This window comes from Staurois parvus, unplaced genomic scaffold, assembly GCF_062004578.1.
Source record: "Staurois parvus isolate SC_StPar_1 unplaced genomic scaffold, SC_StPar_1.0 ptg000361l, whole genome shotgun sequence".
NCBI lineage: Eukaryota > Metazoa > Chordata > Amphibia > Anura > Ranidae > Staurois > Staurois parvus.
Genome location: NW_028318157.1, coordinates 9753738 through 9762657, shown reverse-complemented (window position 1 = coordinate 9762657; position 8920 = coordinate 9753738). Strand labels below are relative to the sequence as shown.

Below are 8920 nucleotides of genomic sequence, written 5' to 3'. Positions count from 1 at the left end.
AAAAGGCGGACAATTTAGAGAAAAAAGCAATATTTTTGACTTCTTGCTATTAAACATGCCCATTTCCAAAATTTGAAAAATCAAATTTCATCATAAATGTATTCTGCTACATGCTACATTCTACAAATGGCAGAATATATACTGTGAGTACTTTTTTTATGTTTTATTTTTACTAGTAATGGCGGTGATCAGCAACTTATAGCGGGCTTGTGGCTGGCATTCTGACACTAGGGGGAACTGACTTGGTGTGGCTGGGCACAGCCATCCAAAGCAGTGTGCACGAGTTGACAGGGAGGATAACTGTATTGTTCACATTCAGTTCTCCTCCCCATCGGAGATGATCGTGAATCAATGGGCGCCGGCGAGTAATCACTGGCCAGGACCCAGTGATTTACAGCCGCGGCCACGAATGGCAGGCCACTTTGCGCACCCGTGCCACCCTGTAGCAGGATATATGCTATAGGGCGGATGGAAAGCAGGGTTGCCATGTTATCCAGTGTGTAGTCAACATGACAACAAGTTATCCTGGCCACTCAAACATCAAATGACTAACTGCTGTGGCTTTTGGCAAGAGAATGGAGATAGAGTAGAACAGCTGACCAGTTTTGGCTGTTGTCTGTGCCACCTGTAGAATTAGGAAGAAAAAAGAACCTCTGCTACGTATCTAACTGTTTTTATTTGTCTTTCTGCCAATTAACATCTTGGGTGTAAGGCATGGTATGGCCCTTGGGAAGCCTGTTGTGTTTAGCTGTCTGACTTCACAGGTGGGTTTTTAAAAGTGATCTTAACAATTGTTCCTAAATAAAATAATAAACATGTAAGTTGTACCTGCTCTGCACAGTAGTTTTCCACAGAGCAGCCCAGATCCTTAATTTTGTTGCTTCCCCGCCAGAATTCCTTGGCCCCTCTCTCCTGTCAAGTGCCCCCAGAACAAGCACCTTGTTCTGGTGTGAGCCCAATAAGACTCAGTCATGAGCCACTGATCCCAGAGAGCAGAGATTTTCAACCCCATCAGAGAATCAGGATGGGGCTCAAGTAAACATTAGTGTGCCTGGGGGAGGAGGACCTTGTGCCTTTCAAAACACTGTAATTGCTCCAAGAATGTTTACTTAAACTTCTGAAATGGTAAAGAATGAAAAAGACACTCTAGCTAGTGTGCACTGAGAAGTGATTGTCATGATGAAATGTCAACGATTTTTTGCTCTCATTTTACAGGAGTGATCCTGCTTGTGGTTAAAGCTGGGAGAAAGCCACCTTCATGTCCTCCACTCGCCTTCATTTGTGTACAGTGGATATTTTGTGACACCAGGCAAGAACTGACATCAAGGACCTGCATAAACACCCTGGCATGCCAGAGGTTGTTTAGAAGCAGCACAGCAACTTGACCATCCCTTTCCTCTATGCTGCTTTTGGGGGTGCATAATTGCTTCTTGTTCCTGAACTTGCAACAGATATTGGAGTCCCCATATTTTCCAGATGTGTTTGTGCTGTGTGCTGGCAAAGAGCGGAGCCTGGTTTTGGCTTTCCAACCAATTGGGAGCTTGCAGGCATGTGTTCACATCAGGTCATATATTTGCCTTTTTGTTTGTCGAACAAAATATTATTTTGGTTCCTAAAAAAAGTGTCATATCCTCTTGATTCTATTTTCTAGACTTAAAATGGCCAGATAATCTGCAATCTGAAAAGTCAGTATAATTTCCTCAACATGTAGCTAAAGTCTGTAATAGGAGGACCTACTGGAACAATGCATTCACTTAGAATGGGCCAGGCACATACAATATATAATTGTTGTTTGCAATCACCTTTTGGATACCTCAGCTCATGTGGTTTGGGTCCAGATATTTCTGGCCATTGCAACATATTGATTAATGCAGCTCAACATAGATCAGGCACAAAGAAAAAAGTACCTTGTCCATAGAATAGCCACTAGGAGGTCTTATCTGGGCACACAGATCTGGCACATTAATAATTGGGTACATTCTGGCAAATGAGAATTTGGGATTATTTATAATACTAAGGGGTTAGTTCATGCTTGCTTCAGGGGAAACATTACTAATAATTGTTGTATTTTCAGGATTAAACGTGTACGATTCCAAGATACCTTGAGGTACATAGCAGAGGTTCGGGGTATTCCATAGAAGAAGTTATTGTTCTTCCTAACTATACAGGTGGCACAGGCATAAGCATACACCAATCAGCTCTTCTACTCCCGCTCCACTTTCTAGTCAGTAGTCAAAATCTTAACGGACTGATCAATATTCCTGGCACTGACAGAGCCCAGGAAATTGGCCTCCATATTTTGGGTCTTCACAATAGTCTGTAACATCAAGGAGCTTACAATCTAAGGCCACAAATTCATATATATACTAGTCTCAACCTAACAGCATGTCTTGGGAGTGTTGTCAGAAACACACCTGAACTGATAAAGCATCCGAACTCCAGACATGTGGTGCCATGACTGGTATTAGAACCCATGACCCAAGTGCTGCAAACCATGAGTGATAACCACTAAACCACTGTAACAGAGTTTGAGCTGGAATGGACAATAGTAACATGACTAAAGAGAATGAAGATATATAATTAGATTGGGAAATTAGACTAGACATTAAAATTATTTTTGATATAAGTTTGAAAATGTTTGACATTAGAAAATAGGATGTATGACTTTGTTACATTCATTAGGAAATGCATTAGTTGGGCGGATCAATTTTGGAAAAGAAAAACACACACACAATCTCTCACACACTATAAAGAGCCATTAAAACAAGCACACCTGTGAATTTTCTAATCCAGCATTCAAAAAAGCGAACAGGACAAAGCTTGTGCTTGTGCGCCCCCTTAGGCACCATATCTGGCATTGCTCCTACAATCGCGTTTACTCTGATCTGAGCTTTACAAAGAGAATTCAGTCTACCTGAAGACGTTTTTCTGTTTACCACTGAAATGTCTTGATTGACTTAAATGGGTGCGGCTTACTGTTCAGTGTCTGCTGTTAGAAGTTATTCTTAGTAAAACAGGGCCAATGTCTCAATGTTTCTGAAGTAAGGCTCAGTGTGGTTGTGGTACTGCATGATCATATGAACCATGTTGGGTGCTTTCTGGCTTTCACCCTGATACAATAGCAAGTCCTGTGGATTGCTTTTCCCATTTTAAATGCCCTCTTTAAACATTGTTTTAATATATCCCTTTTTTAGATGACAATTTCACAAATTTCTTGCCTCTTATTCAAAATCAAAGTCATTTGTGCAGTTTCACTTTGTTCCAGTACTGACTTATGGGAATGCCACAGAATAAGTCAGATGTGAGTTGGCTGAATGAACAGTTGCCATAGGTTTTCAAGACAATTTAGGACCTAGCATATTGTTCCTATCCTTTAAAAATAGTCTCATCACAGTATGCATTGGATAAGATCTATCATATGTAATTGTAAATTGAAGGTTAAATTGATTACTGCTTAGATATTCAAACATATTCCTGCAGCAGGCCCACTTGACCATTCCAGAGAAAAAAAATGTTATCAATGTTCTTTCGCCATGCCAAGATGTGTACATTCAAGCAAGAAAAGTTAATGTTCCCATCCCACCTGGTACAGGGTTAAATATGACAGGGCACAAGTACTCCCCGACCCTATGTCCTGCACCTGGAAGTATTGGGATGTATTAAAATCAAATTTGTTGTGTGTCCGACTGAATTCCAAAAGCTGAAACACCAGTGCATTGTATAAATGAAGTTTCATGTCCATCTCATTAAGAAATTAAACTTCTATACTTTTAACATGTAGTGTACTGCAATACAGAGTTTCAATATTTTTTGTTATCAATTGTTATATTCACTCTAAAACAGAAAGCAAATGTATGGTATCCTTAACATCAGAAGTTTTTATATTGGTGCTGGAGGGTCTATGGATGCTGGCTACTGGGGGATCTATTGTAACTAGGGGATCATTTGTTGCTGGAGAGGTCTATTGTTGCTGGTGGGGGATATATTTTTGCTGGAGGGATCTTATGTTGCTAGGGGTCAATAGTTGATGGGAATGATCTACTATTGATGGAGCAGTCTATTTCAGCTAGCTACTGGAGGGTCTATTGATGCTGGCTGCTTGGAGATCTACTGTATTGTTACAGAGGGGGTCTACTGCTGGGGGAATTTTTTGTGGGGTAATTGCTGCTGGAGGGATCTATTGTTGATGGGTGGAATTTGTTAGAGATGGGATCTATTGGTGCTGGGGTATATTGTTGCTTAAGAGGGTTTATTGTTGCTTGAGAGGGTCTATTGTTGCTGATGGATCTATTGTTGAGGAGGGTCTATTGTTGCTGGTGGAGATCCATTGTGAGGGGTTGCTCAGAAGGGGGGAGTGCCTGCACCTATTCTCTGAGGAAAAAAGCTGCCCATAGTTGACTCATTTTTGCCTATAGGATTATTTCCATTATCAGGAAACTTTTTGAGTAATAGTGTAAGTACAGATGTGTATATATATATCATTCTTGTGAATGTGCCATGAACGTGATACCTGGCAACAGTGTAGTCTATTTGGGAAGATTCATAAAGTGCAACAAGAAGCTAAATGCAAGTGCTAGATGTTTGTGAAGACTGCAGAAGTTATGTCCACTGTATCAACTTTTTTTCCATTATCACTGAATTATCTGTTAATATAAACACCAAGTTCATATCCTTTAGGTGCCTTTTACAAGTTGCTGCTCTATGCACATATCTATTTATCATTTAGAGAAAGGGATTGATTTTTATCACCAATGCCATTAATTACAATACAGTTTCCTTTCCAAACCTGCTATCTGCAAACAACACTTTACTGTCTTGTTTATTTTTCTGGTAGACAAGAAAAAAGTGTTTCAAACAACAAATGTACTCTCTATAGATATGAACGCTTCAGCAATAAACTTTGGAGAGTAAACCTAGCATATTTGTGTGACTCTTCTAGACTGCTTGACCATAACTTGCAATTAACTTTATAGTTTTATGCCTTTCATCATGGGGAATGGCTTCAGTAAATTTTCACTCAGTGCGAAGGCTTCATCAGCGACAAATACGAAGTTCATCCCCTCAATGTTTTCATCACAGTTTGGTAGGTTAAGAGTTACAGTCAGCATGCGTTTTTGAAATTCTGTCTGGTCAATAAATCCACCATCAGAATTGCGACTGTTCTTGCCAATGTCAAGGTAGATGAACTCATATTTTCCATTTACCACTGCCATCATTATTATACTAAAGAAGCCCTTGTAGTTGTAGAAGAAGGAGCCAGAGTTTGCTGGAGGATTTATTCGGACATGTTTCCCATCAATAGCTCTGCCACAGTTGGGAAATTGCCACTGTTCATGGAATTATCTAGCAACTTCCTTCCACTCTTCAGAATTGCTTGGAAACTGTAATCAGCAAAAGAAGAAAAAAATTGGTAAGACAATTTAAACAAAACACTGTAGTGCAGGCATTGTCTAAACTTCATTAAGGGAATTCAGACATTATTTTCCATAAAAATACATGAGCATTAATGATTTAGGATTTATAATGGGGCAAGTAAAAAATAACTTGTACCTTAATGTATTCATCCTGTAGGACTTTGATGATGGCCCTGCAGGTCTCTGGAATTATTACTCCAAGGGCTTGTGGTGAAATGCCAGTGGTGAATTTCAAATCCTGCAGGCTTCGCCCTGTGGCAAGATACCATAGTGTGGCAATCAAATGTTGCTCAACACTGATTGCTTCTCTGAAAACGGTATTCATCTTTGCAATGTGTGGCTTTACTGCAGTCAAGATTTGATTAAAGCAGTTGTCATTCATTCGCAAATAATTTCCAAAATCATCTGGATTGTTCTCATGCAATTCTCTCAACAGAGACATGTGGGAATACTGGCCACGCCTTAGTAGCCATTTCTTGCACCAGAGCCTCATTTTTGTCTTTTTTCTCTGTTGCCTCTGTATGGCCAGAATTCCAAAACCCATAATGGCAATTGCAGTATCTTCAGAACATTCGGATATGGTATCCATGATTATTCCGAAAATTCATCACGAAAGATCCGTTGCTGAGGGAAAACAAATATGACACCGAAAGGCGTGGCTACAGGGTAACACGTACATTACATCATTTCCACAGTTACGCTACGATGTTCGTACGCAATGCCTTTATATCGTACAATATTCTCATGCATAAAAGCACATTGCTTTCGTCCAGCAGTGTACGATCGATGATAACCGGACAATTGTTCGTCCGATTTTCTTATAGTGTGTACGGGGCATTAAATTGTCTTTATAGAATAAGAAAATCATTTTGGCATTATATACAATGCCCATACTGATCTTTTTGTTGCTTCATTGTCATTGGATTTCCAGTACATGTTCAAGAAACTATTTTCATTAACCAGTACACTGATTGGGCAACAGTAGTTCAAACCCAAGCTACTGATAATTTGCCTAATTTGCCTTCATTTACATTTTTTTTGGGGGGGGGGATTTTAGGAATATTTTATGGTAGTGAGAAAAGCAAATAGCTTTTTTTTTTTCATAAATAATGTCTATATTACTTTTTTGTTTTAGTGGGAGGTTTTGTTTGCTTCTTTTTAACCCACCTTATCATACCTGTCCTGTGATGCATTTTTCTTCAAAAATGGTTCAAAGCTTTATACATTTATTTGGATTAGTCTATTATTTCACATTTTTAGCTGGTCTTTGTTAATGCTTCTTTTCACACAGAGCTGAATACATAGCATAAATGGTGATGAGTAGAAAATGTCTCTGATTCCTTTTGATTTATGATGTTTAGACAAAACAAGATATTTAATATTAATCTATGCACATACACTTGTAATTGGAGTCTCTGAATCTACTTGACCTTTTAATTAATTTAACATTTAAATTTCATAAACTCTCTTTCAAAAGCACATCGAAAATTAAAGCAATTTTATTAAATCAATTGCACATACGACATGATCTCATCTACCATTAAAAACATTTTAGCTGAGGAGTGTGTGTTTGTTATCTCTTCTTGGCAAAATCCTGTAGTGTTTTTCATGTTTTAAATTGTTGTGTTTTTTTAAATTTATCGACACTACTGCAATATTTTTAAACATCATAAATCAGTTTCATTTACTATCATTGATGTTTGCTCATTTGTTTTGAGAGGAGATATATGCCAAGATAATTGTGGCCTATATTTTTTATAGTTTTGTTTGTTACATAATTTGCTGCCTTTTATTGTGTCACTCATCATATACAAGGTTAAGTATCAGTAGTAAAACGTGCTTGTCTGATTTTTACAGGCTGAAAAAGCACAGTAAAATGAAACCAGAAAACTGAAGGAGCTTTTTTGTTTATGAATATGAATATGAAACCCCTCTGAATTTCATGTGAAAGGTAAAAGATAACATATTTCTTTCTGAATTATGATTTTCATATTAAAAATTAAGCTGCTTATACCACCAGCTCAAAGACGTTAATTTTTTTTATAGGTGACCGTGGACATCTGATTCCATAGAAATGTAACTGAAACAAGGCAAATAGAGAACAGTAAATATTCATTTTGCTTGCTGACTGTGCTGCCAAACACTGGTTTTAGCCTCAGAAATCATCTGCTACAATTTGCAGGAAAACCAACTCTTCCAAGTGTGTCAATCTCCTTGATCACCCAAACATCTCCTGCTAATCTCTACATCATTACAGAACTCTTCATGACGTGGAGACAACCAGGAAGAACAAATGACAGCTGTGGACCTTGGCATGTACAGTCAAAGACAATGGAGAATATTTATCCAGCCACCCATAAATGGCTGCACACAGTCTATATTAGGTATGCTGTGACATTAAAATTGTGCTCTGTTGATTTAGAGGGAGAGGGCTAAGATGTGCCGCACACCATTACACCACCAAGAGCTTGAACTACTAACACATGACAACATGGATTCACTGACACATGCTCTTCAAATGCTGATCCTACTATCTCTATGTTAAAGCAGATTTTGAGATTGGCCAGACTAGGGAACATTTTTTCCAATCAATCATTGTCCAGAGAGTGTTAATTTTGCAACAGGTTTAAATGCTGTACAATCATATGTTTATGTTGTTTTAATTGGATAAAGAGGGTAACAAATAAAGAAAAATGCAGGTATTGTTTCCTTATCTTACTTTTACATATTTAGCACAATCCCCCAAAATAGATTCATGAATTCATTGGTGCTAAATAAAAGCTATTTTTATGTAACAATGTAAGCGATAAAGCCTACGTATACTTGTTACAAAGACAAAGAACACAGCTCCAGGATGGTCTCTTCCACATACACATCCAGCTAACTAGAGTACTGTGTTCCCTGTTATGTGTATGTGGGAGAATTTTAAGAAGTTTTCTAATAAAGGTGAATTTTTACTGGATGTGTGTCCATCGGAATTTTTTTTTGCCATTTAAGTATACTTGTTAGTTTAGAACACTTTTATCAATTTTAATGTTGAGAATTGGAATTGTACAAGCTTATTGGATCAATTGTCACTCAAGCAGTCATTAAAAATGTCATATATTATAATACATACTGTATGTAATCTATGAGGGTGGATAGCTCAGAAGGTGTAAAGTCACAAAATCTATGCACACAACCAGGTGTGTTCTTGTTGGCCCACCAAAATCTGCCTCGGCTGCAACCTAATATACAGTATATATATTGTGTGTGTGTGTTTGTGTATGCATATACTGTATATGACTGTATATGTGTGTGGTACATTTTCTTGTTTGGTGCTTATCTATAGTATATTCAGTAAATTACAACGTTTCATAACTTGTAGCCCTGCAGTAATTTCTTACACATTGACTTAATGTTTATAATATTACTATTGCATACGAGTATACAGTTTGTCAATGTTTTTAAAATTCTAGTCCCGCAAGAGTAGTTTTGTAAACCTGATTACACAGCTGACAATCAAA

At 37.9% G+C, this 8920-nt stretch overlaps 1 pseudogene; it reads right to left on the bottom strand.

Annotated features, from left to right (window-relative positions):
• Nucleotides 1–4967: 4967 nt before the first annotated feature.
• LOC149456509 (uncharacterized) lies at nucleotides 4968–5931 on the bottom strand (annotated as a pseudogene).
• Between the last annotated feature and the right edge of the window lie 2989 nt (nucleotides 5932–8920).